This window comes from Bubalus kerabau, chromosome 18 (genome assembly GCF_029407905.1).
Source record: "Bubalus kerabau isolate K-KA32 ecotype Philippines breed swamp buffalo chromosome 18, PCC_UOA_SB_1v2, whole genome shotgun sequence".
Classification (NCBI taxonomy): domain Eukaryota; kingdom Metazoa; phylum Chordata; class Mammalia; order Artiodactyla; family Bovidae; genus Bubalus; species Bubalus kerabau.
In genome coordinates, this window is record NC_073641.1 from 37,398,990 (window position 1) to 37,420,321 (window position 21,332).

The following is a 21,332-nucleotide window of genomic DNA, read 5'->3' on the forward strand; positions in this document are numbered from 1 at the left end:
TGGGCACAATGTGCAAATTAACATGAACTGTATGGCAAAGCAGGTGAGCAAGAGTGAGAGATAGAGCTTGTCAGGAGGCAGTCACGAGAGACAGGCTGCATGGGGCTAGGAGTGGGTGGAGCACAGTGAGCAATGGCAGCCGTTTCAGGGGACTTTCTCACAGCTTTGGGCTCAGATAATCTGACAGAAATGATGCTGAATGGGCTTCCCAGGTGGTGCAGTGGTAAAGAATCCACCTGCCAATGCAAGAGATGTGGGTTTGACTCCTGGGTCGGGAACATCCCCTGTAGAAGGGAATGGCTACCCACTGCAGTATTCTTGCCTGGGGAATCCCATGGACAGAGGAGCCTGGTGGGCTATAGTCAATGGGGTCGCAAAGAGTCGGACACGACTAAGTGACTGAACCGACCTGAGCTGAACTGCAGTAGTCTTGCCTGGAAAATTCCATGGACAGATGAGCCTGTCGGGCTACAGTCCATGGAGTCATAAAGAGTAGGACACAACTGCGCGACTGAGCACACACACAATCTGAGGACAAGAAAATATACACGGACTTTTCAAAGTCATTTCCCTTGACTCACAAGAAGACTTGGGAGACCCAAAAAAAGACCCCTTCATTCAGAGAATGAGGAAAAGATAATGAAAAAAAATGACAAAACAGAGACATTGAGGCTATTCCTAGTCTCCAAATTGACCAATCCACCAGTGGGGAATGATTCACTATTACAAATAACACATGGGTAGTAACCGCATCCTTCCCCCTTCTCTCTCAATGAAGGTTCTGTAAAGAGTTGTTCCATGGGAATCATTGCCTCTACCTTTTCATCTTTTCACCATTCAAATGGAACAGCCCCCGTCTGGTCTCCAGGGATATCATTATTGCCCAATTCAATCGATTCTTTATATTTTTGCATGGTGTTCCTCTACATCATTTAATCTAAGTGATTAACCCTTGACCTCTTCATACGGCCTCTTGTCACAATTTCTGAGTTACTAGGTTCTTCTAATTCTGTCTGACTTCATCTTCTCATTCCCCCCATCCCACCCTAAACTCCTCCTGCTCGGGATGGTGTGTTAGAGAAAGTAGGTTGGCAAATAAGTTCTCTCAAGTCTCATTGCAAACTCCTTCTAGGTTTCAATGGCTGGAAAGCTAAATAGCTACATGTCCCCAAGCCCCTTGCAACTAGCAGTCCAGACATGTTCTAGATTTTGCCAATCAGGTGGGCTCACATGGAAACCTGAGGAGAAACATCAAGAATCAAGGAAACTTGGAGAAGAATTAGATCAAAGTATTTATCAAAATCTTAAGAAGGTTCCTAAGTCTAAAGTAGGTTAAGAGTCACTGCTTTACACAGTGACTAGAAAATGCATCTGCTCTTAGATTTCAGTTTCCTTGTGTATGTGGATGATTTTTATGTTACCACTGAGGCAATAATGCTGCATTACAGGCCATCACAGAGTTTAGCGACTTGCAAGAAGAACTCCTTGCAATTATTTTGCTCATAGTTCTGCTTCAGGCTGCTGGTCACCTGGGCTTGGCTTGAGTGGGCTCAGATTTCCTCTGTGTGTGTTAGCATTCTCCCTGATGGAGAGTTACTCAGGACATGTTCTTCCCATGGCAGATCAGAGAAGCCAAATCACACAAGCCCATTTAAAGCTTCTGCTTTCATCATGTCTGTTCACATTTTTGGCCAATGAGATTCACCTGGTCAGGTCCAAAGTCCATATGGTAAGACAGTATCTTTGTTGCCTGGTGGCTCAGATGGTAAAGAATCTGCCTGCAATGTGGGAGGCCTGGATTCAATCCCTGTGTCCAGAAGACCCCCTGGAGAAGGGAATGACTACCCACTCCAGTATTCTTGGGCTTCCCTGGTGGCTCAGTGGTAGAGAATCTGCCTGCAACGCAAGAGCCCCAGAGGACACAGGTTCGATCCCTAGGTTGGGAAGATCCCCTGGAGGAGAAAATGGCAAACTGCCAGCTCCAGGATTCTTGCCTGGAGAATTCCATGGACAGAGGAGCCTGGCGGGCTACAGTCCATAGTGTCACAAAAAGCTGGACCCAACTGAAGCAACTTAGCACACACACAGGGAGTGGGAGAAGAAAGAAATTCATGTTTTCAAAAAAAAAAAAAAAAGAATCAAATCTAGCCCAACTTTGAATGTAAATATTGAGCTTGGAATATTTCTCTTGGGCTCCAGACACTGTCTGTGGGATGTCTTTTCTGCCCTGGTGTTGCTTCCAAGGCTGCCTGCAAAGGTGCCCATGGCTACCTGTTTAGTAACTGCCAGTTTGCAGAACAAAGTAGGAAAAGTTAAAAAGAATGAGTTGACTTCTGCAGAGAAAGGGTGATCTAGAGAGGGGCTAGACACTCGTGTGTGTGGATGACTAAAGATTCCTTTAAGTACTGATGGAAATTTAGCATTCAAAGCCTTCAGTGATTGGAAATTCCCTGGTGGTTAGAGCCTCGTACTGCTTCTGCAGAGGGCACGAGTTTAGGGCAACTAAGATCCTGCATGGCGTACAACGGGGGGAAAAAGCCTTCAGTAATCAAATTTTTCAGTTTTCTGTCTCACAGTTCCTCCTCTTGAACCTTTTACTCTATGAGAATTACAACAAACAAAAGTAAACCCCACTAGAAAAAAAAGAAAGGTCTTATGTGAATACCAATATATTGTTAGAAAGAAACTAAATCTCTTTTGCCATTTAAAAGCACAAAGTCAATGAACAGTCTGAAATAACTTATTATATGACTATGTTTTCAAATTAATCACCCCAATTAAATGTTAAAGTATTAATATTTTGATAAATTTTTCCTCTGGAAATTCATCTGATTTTGAGGGGTTTTTTTGTTTTTGTGTTTTTTTTTTTTTCTGTTGAAGAAATAAATAAGGAAGTTAAGAAGGCTCCCACCAACATTTTATCAGGACTTCTGCTAGGGTGTATAATGGCTTCAGATGAAAGTATGAAACCTCTGGAATAAGCTTTTTTGGGACAATCTATTAAAAAAATAGATGTATTCCTTCTTACTCAGTTGATTTCTCCCAGATCAGTCTTCCCAGTTAAGCTGAGTCAGGAAATCCCCTGACTCAGAGGTGGACTCCTCCAAGGGGTGGAGGAGCCCAGCCCTGAAGCTTTCTGTGAGCCAAGGGTTAAGATCCCTAGGATGAAATCCCCTTGGTCTTCGGCCAAGTTTTGTTTCTTTACCTTTTCAAGGGGCTCCCTGTGCCACCCATCAGAAAGATGAATTTATTTCAATCCTCTAGAGACTACATCCATGAAAACCACCAAAGCTCCCCAGCTTCTCACCTAAGAGATCTAATTTTATTTTTTACAAACTTTGTATTATGGAAAATTTCAAATGTATACAAAATTAAAGAACAATGGCATATAAAACCCATGTGTCAGGCATTGTTTAATCACCCAGCTTAAACGATGATCTATTCCTGTCCAGTCTTATGCCATTGCTATGTCTAGTCACTCTCTTTCATTCCACTGTATTGCTTTGAAGCAAATCTGAAACATTCTGTCATTTCAATAGCAAATAATTTAGTACCATCTGTAAAAGATAAGGGTTCCTTAAAAGAAATCCAATATCATTGTCAGGATCAATATTACATATTAAATAAGCAAAATAGCAGAGCAGCTCCGTCCCTGAGATCTGCTGAAAGTCAGCCCTCAGCACAGTGGTTTATAAAAAAGAAAGAAAGAGTAAAAAAGAAAAGAAAATATAAAAGAAAAACAGGTAAAAGCATAATGTATAAATTGCTGTTAAGGAGAAAATTTGTTTTTTGGTAAGACACCATTTATAACTATTTCAAATAACTGCAACAAATGATTTTCTGTGGGTATCAGAACATAAACCACAGAGGCATTAATCTATAAAACTCAGCACTGACCATATCACTTCAGCTGCAGTAATCAGAATAGCTTGATTCTATTCATTTTAAATAAATTCAAAATAAGAGGTTTCATGCTCAGCTGCCAGTTTCTTAAATTCTTCCTATTACTATACTTGAATAATTTTCTAGGAATTATTCATCTTGAGAAAATTATCCTTCCCCCAATATCTTACTTAAAATATCCTTTGAGCTCTACATTTTCCTGCAAAGCAACTTTCTTTTCCACTCATGCGTCAAGATACATTTTCATGCTGGTTTCACTAGACAGCTGTCAAACTTTGAGGGTTGTCACTGTAGCATTCTATGGTGGCCTCACCAACAAGTTTCAGATGTTCAAATTCCAAGCCATTTAATACTGTTTTTGTTTTAATTTCCTTTCTTTTTTTTTTGACCATGCTGCATGGCTTATGGGATCTCGGTTCCCTGGACAGGAATTGAACTGGACTCACAGCAGTGAAAGCGCTGAGTCCTAACCACTGGACTGCCAAGGAATTCCCCAATTAATGCTATTATCATCAGCATTTACCAAATAGCTTATTAAAGATAAAGTGGTGGGGTGGTGGTAGTGTGGGTGAGTGTAGAATTGGAGAGGTTCGGAGTGATCAATAGCACATTTGAGCCCTAAGCATCGAAGGCTTGCTAACTAGTTTTAAAAAAAAAATCATCACTGCAAATTTCCATTGCTGTAATACCTCTTTCTTGCTTTTCTTTAAAATTGTTTGATATTTATTGCAATGTGTATATGTGCTCATTCTCTCAGTCATGTCTGACTCTTTGCAACTTCATGAACTGTAGCCCACCAGGCTCCTCTGTCCATGGAATATTCCGGGTAAGAATACTGAAATGGGTTGCCATTTTCTGCTTCAGGGGATCTTCCTCATCCAGGGATTGAACACCCACTCCTGCATTTCCTGCATCAGCAGACAGATTCTTTACCACTGAGCAACCCGGGAAGCCCATAGCCTCTCAGAAATTATGAAGAGGTTGACATATGCTCTTATAATGAAGAAATATGTCTTAGCACTGCTTCCTGAATCTTTCTCTGCCTTGCTGGTCCACCCTAACCCCATGCCTTTTGCTGTACTCAATTCCTTGTCTTAGTCTGTTTGGGCTGCTATAACAGAATAATGTAGTCTATGTGGTTTATAAGTGTGAGAAATTTGTTTCTCACAGCTATGGAAGATGGGAAGTCCAAGATCAAAGTGCTGGCAGATTCAGTGCCTGGTAAGTAGACAGTTCAGTTCCAGGCTTGTAGACAGCTGTCTCCTCACTATAACCACACGTGCAGAAGGGACAAGGGAACTCTCTGGGGCCTCTTTTACAGGGGCTCTAATGTCATTGTAAGGGCTTCACCCTCATGACCTGATTGTCTCCTAAAGGTCTTACCTCTGAATACCATCACTTAAAGAATGATAAGGACCCAGGCTTGAATAGACTCCCACTGGCCAAATCAGGGGTACTCTGAAAAAGTAATTAATGATACTGTCAATAATAAACTACAGAATAAAAAACATGAGAGTAAATAAATAATGAGTAGATTAAAAGTTTGATAAGGAATGATGTGTTTACGTATTTTCAAAATACCTTTCTAGAAAATACTTATTAACTACAAATGAGAAAAGTGCAACTGTACAGTGGAGGAAACCAGCAGATTTCAGGATTGGGGCAAATGGAAATTGTGTGTCTATCTCATAGATTGGATGCCATCAGAAGCATTGCTTCTGTGATGGCCTTGACAAAGATGCAAAACGTGAACCTAAAAAGGAGAAGACATTAGGAAAACCCAAACTAAAGATTATTCTGGAAAATAACTGGCCTGTAATTTTCAAAAGTGTCAAGGTCAAAAAAATCAAACAAAGATGGAGACACTATTACAGACGTAATGGAAACTAAAAAGACATGATGTGCAGCACGTGACCTTGGACTGGATTCTTTGCTGTAAAGGGCATGCTTGGGACTAATGGTGAAATTTGAATAGGGTCTGAGAATTCAGTGGTAATAACATCAGTGTCAGTATTCTGATTTTGGTGGTTGTATTTGTTTACATAGGAAAATGCCCTTTGTCTGTAGAAAACATACCAAAGAATTTGGTGGTAATGGGGCTTTGGGTTGGCCATTGACTGAAATGGTTCAGGAAACAAATATTCTTCCTCTGTACCTGCGATTTTCCTGCAAGCTTGTGAATGTTTCAAAAATATTAAAAATTAAGGCCATTAATCCCTATTTCCCCCAAAACTGTATTTTGTGCATAATGAATGGTTTGTGGGCAGTCCTTTGGTGTACACTGGCCTGGATGGGCTCTGAGGTCCTGCCTAGCCAGAGTCTTACCATTTTCCCACTTCCCCGCTTATGTCCACTTTCCTTATTCAATGGAGCAGAGTGAGGGGAGTGCGAGGTGGGGAGAAGGGAGAAGAATCACAGTCAGAATGCGGGGAGGCTTTTGACCACACCTGCAGTTTTTCTCTAGGATTCTGGTCCCAAGACACCCCACTTCACTAAATAAGCTATTTTTCAAATGAATGAGATCTCTCAAAAACTTTACCTTCCACGAACTGTTTCTAAGAAAACTGCTAAAGAGTATGCTCCACCAAAACAGGAAGTAAACCAATATAGAAGCAAACAAGAGATACAATCCAAGAAAGATATAAAGAAACGCCAAAGTGATAGGAAAGGGAGATTTCAAGAAAACAGGAGGTAGCATCCTATCCAGATAATTGCAGGCCAGAAGGCTCTAGAAGAGTTATCTTCAAGAAGATGAAATTGATGAAGCACTTAATTTGTTTAAATATATCCAGAGGAAATTTACAGGGGGAGTGTTCAGAAATAAATTAATAATAAATACATAGGAAAATAAGCAAATGAAAAAGAAAGACAAATATTACCTTTAGGGACAGAAAAGTGTGGATGGAAAAAAACGATCATAGTTTTTTTACATTGCTAAACTTTGTCATTTAAGTATAATCATAATAATGTATTTTGAAGAAGGAAATGGCAACCCATTCCACTGTTCTTGCCTAGAGAATCTCATGGACTGAGGAGCCTGGGGAACTACAGTCCATGGGGTCGCAAAGAGTCAGACAATACTGAAGTGACTGAGCACGTAATAATGTATTTACTGAGTATTGATTTTAACTTTACTGGGACCATGAGTGAATGGACAATGCACCCTGTGTGTTTGTCTGTGTACATGTATGTGTATGTGTGTGTATAGAAGAGAGCAACATCTGTCTTCACAGAGGAAGGTTGATGGATAATGTCTAAAACAAAATTATCAAAAAGTAGCAATGAAAGCATTTTTTCCCCAGAGATATGAAGGGATATGTCAAAGGAGTTGAAACTCCTTACCTCTGGAAAAATGGAAATAAGAGGGCGTGGAGGGGGTTGTTCCTTCTAGTAAGAAGGTCAATAGAACATCTGAGTCTTAACCACAGTTGGACTTCTCTGGAGATGAGTTATTGGGAAGTGCTTTGGAAATATACGCTTGTGGAAGAGGCCTGAGTGAAGAGCAAAGGAGCCTTTTCTTACAGGTCAGCTCCTACAGGGAGACGGCAACGTGGAGGGTGGATCTGCAGTTAGTCATCACGTACACATGTTTATGCTTGTTTTATAGAAGTTGGAGAATAACGCCTTCGGTTCTTTTAACATGGCTTTAAAAAAAATGATACATTATTGTCCTATATATGCTTTAATTTGGTAGTTTTACACTCAAGTAGCCTGCCCATAGAAACCTCCTCCTTCTCCCTGCAAAAAGAGATCTATGAAAATGACCTCACGCAAAAAAGATCTGCGCATTCTTGCAGTGGCAGGGGGCTGGGGATTAACTTGGTTAAATCCTGTCTTTTCCGGAGTTATTTGTCCACAGCAATCAAATTACATGATAATATCCCAAGGAATACACTTTAATAAACTCATTTAACTGTGGCTGGACTTTCTTCAGGAATGCAGGCTCCAATCACGGCATTGTTCTTAGAAGGAAACATGATTCCCTTTAGGAGGACGATTCCAAGAACTGACTGACTGTAGCCAAAAACAAGGTCTGCCTATACATGCCTGGTTGAGTGCTGTAAAATGGAAGCTAAACAAAACACACCTAACTAGAAAGAGGAGAACCACAGGGAGAAAGAAGGGAGGGGTGGAGACTGTTTTGAACTAGGTTTGAAAGATGCAATAAGCATCAGGGGTATTACAAGACCCCAGATGGAAAACAGTTTTGTTTGTTTTTACATAAAAAAGGCACAGAGTAGGGGATGGCTTTATCCCCAGAAGGCTGAGGTTCACCTGGTTTAGAGCACTGAGTTTCAAAGTAAACTGGCTGTACCTGTAGTGAGTCTGAGATCAGCCAGGGACTCTGCTTCCAAAGGAGCCAGCCAGCCTGGGAGAAAGACATGAGAGCTGTGAAGCATGACTGAGTAACACCCAAGGCTGTCAGTCAAGATCAGATGGCTCTCAGTGTCTCTGCAATTTCTCCATCTGCGTTTAATTTGTTTGGTAACTTTCCCATGCTGGGCTAACTTCATCCTTCACCCTATGAACAGAGACTCTCATAGGTTAGCACCTGTTGCGGCGGCTTGAGGTCAAGAGGGAGGGGCAGGTTGGAGAAGACAAGGTGGTCTCCTGAATCTAAGATGGCCCTCTAAAGAGGAGAAAAAAGTGTCTTTACCTTTCCCCTTGACCTCTTACGTAGGGGTGAGGGCAATGAGTTGGGGTAAACAGTTCAACAAGTCCAGGGGAATTTCACCTCATGGGGCAGGAAGAGATGGTGGGGATAACCCTTACAGGTCCTAAGCAATTCCCCCATCTAAGTTAAGTTTTTTAAAGATTTTAAATAGGTACAAAAGAACATTTTAAAAATGTATATAGTAGCAAAATTATGGTGATGAAAACAGACAAGGGGTTGCCGGGGGTTAGTGTTGGGGGGAGGTTGTGACTATCATGTTTCTTTGTGGAGATGGAACAGTTCTGTATCTTGATTGTGGTTGATGATGACAAGAATCTATATATGGGATAAAACTTCATAGAAGCACACACACACACACACACACACACTACAGGTAAAAGCTAGTGAGATCTGAATAAGGTCTGCAGTTTACTTCATGGCATTGCACCAAGGTCAGTTTTCTGGTTTTGATCATTGAACTATGCTTATGTAAGATGATGTCATTGGGGGAAGCTGAATAAAGGATACATAGAAACTCTCTGTGCTCTTTTTGAAGTTTCTATGTGAGTATGAAAAGAAAAAGTTTTTAAAAACTTGGGGAGTTTTAATAATAATACTTCAATAGAGATCCATTACCAACCACCCACTTTAAGAAGAAAAGTATTCCAATATTTTTGGAAGCCTTCAAAGCACTCTTTCTGGATTCCTTCCCTTCCTTCTCCTCCTCCCTTTCTTCAGAGATAACTACTGCTGCTGCTAAGTTACTGCAGTCATGTCCGACTCTGTGCAACCCCATAGGCGGCAGCCCCCCCAGGGTCCCCCGTCCCTGGGATTCTCCAGGCAAGAACACTGGAATGGGTTGCCATTTCCTTCTCCAATGCATGAAAGTGAAAAGTGAAAGTGAAGTTGCTCAGTCATGTCCGACTCTTAGCAACCCTATGGACTGCAGCCGACCAGGCTCCCGCCAGGCTCCCCTGTCCTGGGATTTTCCAGGCAAGAGTACTGGAGTGGGTTGCCATTGCCTTCTCCGAGATAACTACTACCTGGATCTTTATCTTCATTATCCCTTTGCGCTTCTTTATAGTTTTGTGTATTAATTGCTCCGTTGTATGTCTAACTCTTTGCAGCCCCATTGACTATAGTCTGCCAGGCCCTTCTGTTGATAGAATTCTCCAGGCAAGAATATTGAAGTAGGTAGGGAGATTCTTTATTGTCTGAGCCACCAGAAAAGCCCGTAGAGTCATTGTGCTCATGTGCTAAGTCACTTCAGTCATGTCTGACTCTTTGCAATCCTGTGGACTTAGCCCATTAGGCTCCTCTGTCTATGGGATCAAACCCATGTCTCTTACATCTGCTGCATTGGCAGGCGGGTTCTTTACCACGACTGTCACCTGGGAAGCTTCTTTGTAGTTTTACCTCATGTATTTTAATCCCCAAACAGTATGTTGTCTAGTTTTGCGTGTTCTTGAATGCTTTATAAATGAAATCATTCTGCATGAGTTTGTCCGGCTAATTGCTTTTTTTTACTCCATGTTTCCTTTCTGAATTCCATTGTTGATGAGTGTAGCTTTCTGATTTGTTCATTGATGTATTCACTGTGAACACACCATGATTTATTCATCCATTCTATTGTTTATTAACATTTGGTCTGGTTTCAGTTTTTTTTTTTTTTTTTTCAAATTACACACAGGGCTGCTATAAACATTCTTCTGCATCTCTCCTGGTTCACAGTGCAGAAGTATCTCCAGAGACTCTACCTTGTGGTGGAATTACAGAGTCAGAGACTTTAGCTACTTTTCTGATTTACTAGATAATGCCAAATTATTTTCCTAAATGGTATAACTATTGTTGTGTATTTTTAGTAATACTGGGTATTATCAGTGTTCTTCTTGTATGTATAATAACTGTAAAATCTGATCATTGTGGTTTTGTGTATTTTTTTCTAATTTCTAGTATTATTACCCATTTTCATCTATTTCTCTTCTGAGAAATACATGTTTAACACTTTGTTCATTTGTCAGTTGGGTTGTTTGTCTTTTTCTTATTGATTTATGGCAGCTCTTTATATATTCTGGAAATTAATGCTTTGTGTTGCAAAAACCTTCCAGTTTCTGACTTACCTTCTTACTTTCATTATGGTGTCTTTTAAGGAACATAAAATCTTAATTTTAATATAGTTAATCTCATATTAAGGATCATTTCATTTAGCATATATTTTTGTAGCATATAGTTTTTCAGAGAAATATTTCTAAACCAAAAAATCATAGAACTGTTCCCTTATATTATTTCCTCAATTTTCTAAGTCTACTTTTACATTTAAGTTTTTACTACACCTGAATTTGGCTTTTATGTGTGATGTGAAGAGCTCAATTTTATTTTTGAAATATATGGGTAATTTGTTTTTCCCAGACCTACATACTGAAAAAATGTGTATTTTCCCTAGGCATCTGTCAGGCTTTCCAGGGGGTGCTAGTGGTAAAGAATCCACCTGCCAGTGCAGGAGTTGCAAGAGACCTGGGTTCGATCCCTGGGTTAGGAAGATCTTCTGGAGTATAAAATGACACCCCACTCCAGTAGTCTTGCCTGAAAAGTTCCATGGGTAGAGGAGCCTGGGAGGCTACAGTCCATGCATGCTAAGTTGCTTTAGTTATGTCTGACTCTGTGCAACCCTATGGACTGTAGCCTGCCAGGCTTCTCTGTCCGTGGGATCCTCCAGGGAAGACTACTGGAGTCAGCTGCCATGCCCTCTTTTAGGCGATTTTCCCAACCCAGGGATCGAACCCAAGTCTTTTGCGTCTTCTGCATTGGCAGGCGGGTTCTTTACTACTAGTGCTGCCTACAGTCCTTGGGACCACGAAGAGTCAGACACAACTGAGCAACTGATCACAGGCACACGGGTATCTGTAATGTCAGCCCTAGAAAAAGCCAGTCAGATCTCTGTATATATCTTGATTTGATTCTGGGCTCTATATTCTGCTGCACTTCTTCATCTATAGCTTTCTCACTAATACCACACTATCTTAATTACCTTAACCCTAGAATAATTTTAATATCTGGAAGACAAGTTCTCTCATATAGTTCTTTTGGAGTGTTTTGTCCGTTCTTGTCCTTTGCTCCTTCATATACGTTTTGGAAAACTTCCTGAGTTTCTTCAAAGCCAAGGGGAATTTTGATTGGAATTATATTGAATTCACAAAGGAACTAAAGAGCCTCTTGATGAAGGTGAAAGAGGAGAGTGAAAAAGCTAACATAAACTCAACATTCAAAAAGCTAAGATCATGGTGTCTGGTCCCATCACTTCATGGTAAATAGATGGGGAAACAGTGACAGATTTTATTTTCTTGGGCTCCAAAATCACTGCAGATGGTGATTGCAGTCATGAAATTAAAAGACGCTTGTTCCTTGGAAGAAAAGCTATGACCAACATAGAATATTAAAAAACAGAGACATTACTTTGCCGACAAAGGTCTGTATAGTCAAAGCTATGATTTTTCCAGTAGTCATGTATGGATGTGAGAGTTGAACCATAAATAAATCTGAGCACCAAAGAATTGATGTTTGTGAACTATGGTGTTGGAGAAGACTCTTCAGAGTCCCTTGGACAGCACAGAGATCAAACTAGTCAATCCTAAAGGAAATTAGTCCTGAACATTCATTGGAAGGACTAATGCTGAAGTTGAAACTCCAATACTTTGGCCACCTGATGCGAAGAACCAACTCATTGGAAAAGACCCTGATGCTGGGAAAGATTGAAGGTGGGAGGAGAAGGGGATGACAGAGGATGAGATGGTTAGAGGAAGTTTGAGCAAGCTCTGGGAGATGGTGATGGATAAGGAATCCTGATATGCTGCATGCAGTCCATGGGGTCGCAAAGAGTCAGACACAACTGAGCGACTGAACAACAATAACGATACAAAGTCATATATCTTCAAGTGTATATGCCCATGTACTTGACCACATTTTTCAGCCAAGTAGATCATTTGTACAGTATTACACTTCATTAGATCACTGATGCCTGTCAGGGGCTGGGTGTTGGCTCATTGTGGAGGTATGAGGAGCCAGTGGGTTTTTTCCACCTCCAATATATCACTGTCTGATAACAATATAGAAGAAGAACCTGTGCTTGATTTGCCACAGTTCAGTTCAGTTCAATTCAGTCGCTTAGTCGTGTCCAACTCTTTGCGACCCCATGGACTGCAGCATGCCAGGCTTCCATGTACATCACCAACTCCCAGAGCCTACTCAAACTCATGTCCATCTCGTCAGTGATGCCATCCAACCATCTCATCCTCTCTCGTTCCCTTCTCCTCTCTCCTTCAATCTTTCCCAGCATCAGAGTCTTTTCTAATGAGTTGGTTCTTTGCATCAGGTAGTCAAAGTATTGGAGTTTCAGCTTCAGCAGCAGTCCTTCCAATGAATGTTCAGGACTAATTTCCTTTAGGATTGACTGGTTTGATCTCCTTGCAGTCCAAGGAACTCTCAAGAGTCTTCTCCAACACCACAGTTCAAAAGCATCATTTCTAAGGCACTCAGCTTTATTTATGGTCCAACTCTCAAATTCATACATGACTACTCGAAAAACCATAGCTTTGACTAGACAGATTTTGTTGGTAAAGTAATGTCTCTACTTTTTAATACATTGTCTAGGTTGGTCATAGCTTTTCTTCCAAGGAGCATCTTTTAATTTCATGGCTGCAGTCACCATCTGCAGTGATTTTGGAGCCCCAAGAAGTTAAGTCTTTCACTGTTCCCATCGTTTTCCCATCTGCCATGAAATAATGGGACCAGATGTCATGATCTTAGTTTTCTGAATGTTGAGTTTTAAGCCAACTTCTTCACTCTCCTCTTTCGCTTTCATCAAGAGGCTCTTTAGTTCTTTTTCACTTTCTGCCATAAGGGTGGTGTCAACTGTGTATCGGAAGTTATTGATATTTCTCCCGGCAATCCTGATTTCAGCTTGTGCTCCATCCAGCCTGGCATTTCGCATGATGTACTCTGCATATAAGTTAAATAAACAGGGTGACAATATGCAGCCTTGATGTACTCCTTTCCTGATTTAGAACCAGTCTGGTGTTCCGTGTCCGGTTCTAACTGTTGCTTCTTGACCTGCATACAGGTTTCTGAGGAGGCAGGTCAGGTGATCTTTGCCACAGTTTTCAATTAAAAAGAGCTGTTCCCTAAGTCAGACGATCTCATGGATTGCAATGGCTGTTACACAAATAAATCACTATAAACCAATGGAGATTTTATTTCTGGGTATGCCTAATATAAAACATTGCAACTAGACCTGGAAGCAAATGCTATATGGTGTAGCAGTCAAAAAGCCTTTTATATCTATCCATGTCTTCCCATCTTTTAAAAAATTGTAAGAATGTTTAATTAAGGGCTGTTGATCCAATTTAGATGAGATTCTATAATTCTGCAATATGACTGCAGGGTGAGAATTAAAAATTAGAAAGAGTGTGATACTCTGCTCTCAGGTCAAATTAATATTCATCTTCTTTTTTTCTGTTTAATTAGAGTTTAATTCGGGTTAAATAAATAAATGAAACCTACAGGCACAACATATATGAAACTTGTCAAGCCATTTTCCAGCACTGGAACCTGACCACAACCTCATTTATCTTGGTCCATGAAGTTCGGGGAAGCATTGCACTTTGGCTGCAGCTTTAAAAGGCTTGTATGTTAATGTGTACCCCCTGTCTTCCAGAGATAAAGTGCTGTTTCATTGGCATTACTCACCATGTCAAGGCTTTCTGGTAAATTCTTTAGTCCCTCACCTTGCGGGAAAAGGCATCAGTTTACCACTTCCCAAGAAATGGGCTGTTCATAATGCTATGTTGTAATTTGATTCTTCTGAGGCATTGGTGGAAGACAGTAATGGCCCAGAGTCGATGATGATATCTAGAGGCCGACCCTTAAGAGATGCCCCTTAAGATGAGACCCGTTTTTATTTGACTGTAGTGTCAATTCAGTTGACTAATAATGTCTGACTCTTAATCATATTACTATGATTCAGAAAAAGCACCACTTTCAAACTGTCTAGGTGTTTAATCCAAAATTGTGGTTGTGGTTTAGTTTCTAAGTTGTGTCCAACTGTTGCTATCTCGTGGACTGTAGCCCACAGTCATGGCTTTTTCCAGGCAAGAATACTGGAGTGGGTTGCCATTTCCTTCTCCAGGGGAATCTTCAAGACCCAGGGATTGAGCCTGGGTTCCCTGTGCTGCAGGTGGTCTCCTGCATTACAGGTGGATCCTTTACCAACTGAGCCACCAGGGAATTATATAACAGTTTTTAGTTGTTTGGGGGCATAGAATGACCAGGCAGGACTTTTGCACTCAAGAAACTTACAAACTAATAAATGAAAGAAAGCCATATATGGCCATAGGACTGTTCAGGAAAGTTCATTGAATCAACCTGAGATGGTACTGTGATTTGGAGAGGGATAATAATAGTAAAAAAAAACAAAACCAACCCTGATCAGCTAGCAGCATTATTTGAGCATCCACTGAGATAAACTGGTGGTCTACTTTTTCTTTTTTTGGATGCTTTCTCCTAAAAAACTTTTAAAAATAACTTTATTTATTTTTAATTATTTTTGGCTGTGCTGGGTCTTGTTGCTGCACAGGCTGCTCTCTAGTTGCGGTGTCTTCTCTTGTGGAGCATGGGCTCTAGGGCACGTGAGCTTCAGTAGTTGTGGCTCCAGGGCTCTAGGGCTTGGGCTCAGTTGCTTTGAGGCTTGTGGGATCTTCCCAGATCAGGGACTGAACCCGTATCTCCTGCATTGGCAAGCAGATTCTTTACCACTGGGCCACCAGGGAAACCCTAAAAAAAATTTTTTTTAAAAAGCTGTATGTATACCTCCTGTTTCTGCTGCCAATGTGGAGACAGCCAAAGAAATTGCCACTGAGACTTGCTACATAGGCACAATTTGCTATGCTAATTAACAAAAACTGCTTCAGTGCAAGAAGACTCAGGTTGTTCCTTTCAATTCTAGGATAATTAAACATGAAGTGCCTGCCATGTGTCAGGCCTTATCTGAAGCATTTATATAGTTTATCTCATTTAATCGTCACCAAAACCTAATGAAATAAATACTAGGATTATACTCATTATCTAGAAAACTGAGGCAGGGCTTAGGTAACAGAGAAGTACATGTGGAATCCAGGCATTTGGCTCCAGAGATCATGTTTACAATCTCCAAGATCTCCTGAGCCTTTAGGCAAAGACTGCCTATTCCCAATGCAGTCATTAAGACATTTTTTTTTTTTTTTTCCAAAGCTTTAGAGGCAACCCTGAGTCTGTTGGCCTCAGAGCTTTATCCATCTCAGATGGGAAGGCCAGCGCCAGCTTCGCCGGCAGGACCACGGCATCTATGGTGAGGATGTACCTGCTCTCTTGATAAGCTCCCGTATTTCCTCCTGGAGCTGTGTCTGTGGGAGCAGGGACAGCTTCATCTGACTGAAAAGATGGCAGGGGGTACAGCAATGTCATAAATTTGCCATAATATCCCTTGACTGATATTGTCCCAAGTTTCCCCATAGAATCGGTCTCTCATGAGCCTCCATTCCCTTCAGGATTCCCAGGCCTCCCCCAGAGCTAAATCTGACCTGGAGGAGAAAAGAAAAAGAAAAGAAAATAGGAGAAACAGTAGCTCTTTGTCATTTGAATAAAGCCTGTAATGTAAGGCAGATTCAATAACTTGAGGCAGAATCAACTTGAAGCAAAAACTGCCGTCACAGCTGTTACTAGGGAAAAACGCAAGTGTAGAGCACTGAACGCGTACCCCCGTAAGTTTTTATTACAATTGCTTTTAGGCCACATTCTCTCATTAGACGCTAATAAATGTTTTCCATCGTGTGCAAGAAAGGTTTTATACAAATTCCATTTCCCAGAACTCCGTGAATGAAATGGAAACCCCCTTTTCTGGGTGTGGAAATAACAACAAAAAAAACCCCCTAAAACCTCCTGGCACAGTGTTTCTCAAGTACCCTCTGGGGTGGCTAGGTGGCGCCGTAGGCTAATGCACGGGCCCGGCTCAGCTCTCAGGTTGCCAGCTTCTATGGGAGGGTTGGAAGGAAAAGAGAGAAGAACACAAGGGCTGCCGGTCCCCAAAAATCAGGTTCATCAACTCAGCTCTACTCACAGCATGTGCCTCTGTCACTTTATGAACTGTATCCTTTCTCCCCTGCTTTACCTCCCTGGGGTTTGTAGGCCCTGGGCTTTGGCTATCCTTGAGGAAAAGTCTGCAGAATCTTAAACATGGTCCTAAATCTCGTTTCTCTCCATCTGACTCTCCCAAAAGTCGTTCAAGAATCCGAGGAGGAAGGACCAAGCTCGTCTTGAAGAATGAAAGGAAGGGACACCAGCTCCCTCTCCAATCTCGTGAGTAAGGTCAGGGTGTGGGCGAGTACAGCCCCTCGTCCTCCCCTGAGAGCCCTGGTATTTCCCAGCCTCCTGCAGCCCTGCAGCTCTCAGACAAGCTGGCTGCAGAGGATGAGAGGGCCCTGCTGTAGGGAGGTGGGGAGCACAGGTCCATAAAACCCCTGGACGGTGTGGAGGACACCAACGGACCTTTTGTCTTAAGGGAGAAACCCCTTTCCCACCCTGCCAGAGTCCCGAAACTCCTAAATTACTGACTCCTTTGCCTGAAGCCATTAAAGACTCTCTTTAAAACACAAACAGGATGGAAAGGCTTACCTCGGAGAAGTTGGTGGAAGAATCCATTGCACGATGGTATTGCTCAGAGGGAACCCCAGGGAGGAGCCAGCTGTGGATGGGCCCGTGGGCTGCGCTGAGACAAGAGGAGATAGCCAGGGTGGAAACAGATGCCACTCGCTCAGCCTCTTTGTGGGGCTACAGCCTCCTTTCTACCTGCTCCGTTTGGGAGCTGGGAGTCAGATACTGATCGCTGATTGCCAAGGCCGTGTGCCCTCAGGTTCTAGGAGAATCTGGGTTTCAAATAGTGCTCTGGTATTCCATAAGCACACATACCCATCTGCTCATTCGTTCTGGTTTTGGTTCAGACACATTCCTGCTGCACCTGCCCTCCCCTGAAACCTGCCTTGTGCCTAGGGGACCCTGGCTGTGGTCTCTGGGCCTTGGGGGGATGACAGGCTGAAGAGAGGCCCCACAAGTGAAAGGTGACCTGCGTATGTTCCAGAAAGGAAGCTCGTCACCAAACTTGCACAAGCATCTCAGACACAAATAGGGATGCCAGTCACAGAGGGTATATTCCAGAAAATAGACAAAAAGGGGAAAATATAAAAGTCATGTATTAGAAGTGAAAACAAGAACAAAAATTAAGCTTGAAAAGATATATAAAATATAGTCATGAGATCTCTATATAAAATATGTAGACATCTGTATCTATATAGATATATGTTCATAAGAAGGTAAAGAGAAACCCAAAACCCCCAAACCCTAGATGAGAGGGATAAAAGCTAAAAATAAATATATACATCTATGAGTTTTTATGACTACCTTGTGAGTTTACTTGCTGTCAAACTGTTCTGAAGACATTTATTTGAGCAGCTATAGAAACTCCTACAATGCCGTTTTCATCTTGATACTTCTATTTTAACCTTGAACAGTCTGTCAGGCCTCCTACATTTCTCTCTGTCATAGCCATGATGCCTCTTTTGGCAATAAACATCAGTAAACTTAAGTACCATGAGTCATATTGTCAATGTTTAATTAAATCATGGTCTAGCTAGGGTTTGATTTATTTAGGCCTGAATTCATTTAGACCCTGGTCCACATAAATTTACATAGCTTATTTAACAAGCTCATGATTGTATAAATTGTAGACTCCTTTAAAATTTCTAACAATATAAGTTGTAAAAGCCTTTTCTTGTCAAGCCAAGAGTGGTGGAATATAATTTCCAAGGGTGGTGTTTTATTTTTAAACCAAGCATTATAAAAGAAATCTGTTGTATTCCTAAGTAAAGACATTTATGAGATCATTTAAAGATAACCATCCCATATGTTTTCACTCAGAGTTTTAGTGATATGGCAAAGCCTCATTATAACCAGTGGTGCTGATTTTTTTTTTTTCTTTCCCAGAATGGTTTCACACAGATGGTTGTAAATCCATACAGTGAATGTCTAGTAAAAAAAAACAAAAAACAAAACCAAAACTCATCTGCTCAATTAAATATAGTAAATACTGCTTTAAACTGCAGAAGTGTGAGTCATACGGATATCCACTTTCCTAGAATTCTAATAAAAAAGCATCATGGTTAATTAATGTTCCCAAGAAAGGGTCAGAGCTCACAGGAAATGAATGGGAAGGTGACAGGAAGAAAGGGTGGGGAGCACAGGACACTCTGGCTCGGGCTGTTGACAAGATTGTGATTCCTGCAGCCAGAAACTGACAGCAGCTTCGGGGAGGAGAGAGACTGTGCTGCTCACCATTTACACGCAGATCTGACTGGACTGGGGGTGCAGGGGTGCAGAGGGGATGACAGAAAGGTGGAAAGAATGAAACTGCTAACATAAAACAGATAAGCAAGAAGGATTTACTGTATAGCACAGGGATTATACCCCATATCAGGTAATAACATATGCTTGCATGCTAAGTCGCTTCGGTTGTGTCTGACTCTGTGTGGCCCCATGGACTGTAGCCCACCAAGCTCCTCTGTCCATGGGATTCTCTAGGCAAGAATACTGGAGTGGGTTGCTATGCCCTCTTCCAGGGGATCTTCCTGACCCAGGGATTGAACCCATGTCTTTTATGTCTCCTGCATTGGCAGGTAGGTTCTTTACCACTAGCACCACATGGAAAGTTAATGGAATATAATCTGCAAAAAAAAAAAAGAAAGAGAAAAAGCTGAATCACTTTGCTATACACCTGATTGTTTTCGTTGTTTAGTTACTCAGTGGTGTCTGACTCTTTGCAACCTCCAGGCTCCTCCATGTAATTGTCTAGGCAAGAATACTGGAGTGGGTTGCCATTTTCTTCTCCAGGGGATCTTCCCGACCCAGGGATCGAATCCATGTCATCTGCACTGGCAGGTGGATTCTTGACTGCTGAGCCACCAGGGAAGCCCATGCATGTGATACTGATACAATTATCGTAAATCAACTATACTTCAATAATAGAAAAAGAACAGTATTTAGAAACCAAAAGAAAAAAAATTTTATTCTTTATTTTTAGTTGGAAAAAAAGGAGATGCAACTAGAGGAGCAGGTCGTGGTTCAGGGAAAACGGCAGAGGGAGCAGCAGTGGGGGAGACGCCCTCCGCGGCTGGTCTGATCTGGACCCTGCTTTCAAGTAGCTTTGGTGTGTTTGGGGTTTCATAGAACTGAGTGTTAAGTATGATTGAATGGGCACAACTGGCAATTCTGCACTCATGACTCAGTTGAATTTACAGCCTGTAGCCAGTCATCACGTAACCCTCAGAGGGGAAGATGAGTCAAATGCATCATTTGCAAAAGGCAAGATGAAATTTGCTTTGTAGGGAGAAATTAGGGTGCTGCCCACGCCTGTGTACGGGAGCAGAGCGTTAGTGTCTGCTGCCTGCTGTCAGTGCCCTGGGGACCGGGCAGGTGGGAGGAGCCGGTCACCCGGCCTAGGCAGAGATGCTCTGCCTGGAGGCTGTTGTCTTCTGGCTCATTCTGCCCATTGCGTTACAGCCCCCACATTTCCGAACACACTATCAGGATGCAAGGTCCAACACAGGGTTATTATTTTTTTTTTTTTTCTGATGAATATGAAACATTTACAAAGGTCTAAAAATCAAAAGCAAATTTCATTACATGCTTAATGAACTTATTTGTCAGAAAGAAATCAGGATTCTTCCGGGAAATCTAGAAAGGGTGGGTGTCATCCTTCTAGCAATTCCTGAAAACCCTCATGGATTATTAATTTTCCTGGAGGGAGGGGCTGTGATGGCCTATATTGGTTTGCAACACCAGAAGCATAGCTGTATTTGTTTCAAGGACGAATGCTCAACTTATTTTTTAAAAAGGTCTTTCTTTATGTACATGATTGCACTTTTGATGGAGGCTAGGGGTGGGGAAAGGATGACTATTATATAATGCAATAAAATGTCAGGTATCACAAATCTCTGAAGTTCGGGGTCGTTTAGCTAACTCCGAGGAATCCAGATTCATGAGCAGAAACCTTTCTTTCTCTGTGCCTGGCAAGACACTGATGACCCCATTGTGGATATAATGAGAAGAAAAGTCAGGCTGAAATTTAAGTATCATCTGCCAATCCATTAGCAAACAATGGAAAGTCCCGCTTGCATGTGAGACTGTTTTTCTGAAAATGACAGGTTTACTGTATGAAGTTGAGAAGCCAAGAAAATATTTTTATGATGTGTCTGTCATAGGGGTCAAGACTTGTGTTCAAAACCCAACTCCACAACTGACTTGCTGTTTGGGGACAAAGCATGTTATTTCTCTGGGTCTTCGTTTCCCAGGGGGATTGGGCTTTTTTTTTTAGTGATCAGTACAAGCCACCCAGTTCTAAACCACGTCCTGAGTCTTCCAAGTTTCCTTTGTTGTAGCTTGGATATATTCTAACAAGGATTTTGAGAACCAGTAATTGATATTTTCTAAATATCCCACTATTACTTATAGACTATATCATATATATTCTTTTATGTTATATGACATAGTATACATTTATAGAATGTGTGTTGTCTATGTATATTTTGGATAGGAAAGTTATGAGAACATTCTAATGAGATCTTGATATTGACTTTTTTTGAGTGCATGTGAGAAGGAAAGCCATCCTTGACCCTCTTGCTGCTGCTAAGTCACTTCA

At 41.5% G+C, this 21,332-nt stretch overlaps 1 long non-coding RNA gene across 1 annotated transcript; it reads left to right on the plus strand.

Moving 5' to 3' along the window:
• Positions 1 to 16,563: 16,563 nt before the first annotated feature.
• On the plus strand, positions 16,564 to 18,653 carry LOC129633385 (uncharacterized). Its single transcript, XR_008705047.1, has 3 exons — positions 16,564 to 16,679; positions 16,863 to 16,942; positions 17,243 to 18,653. It is a non-coding gene; the product is annotated as an uncharacterized LOC129633385 (long non-coding RNA).
• Positions 18,654 to 21,332: the final 2,679 nt, after the last annotated feature.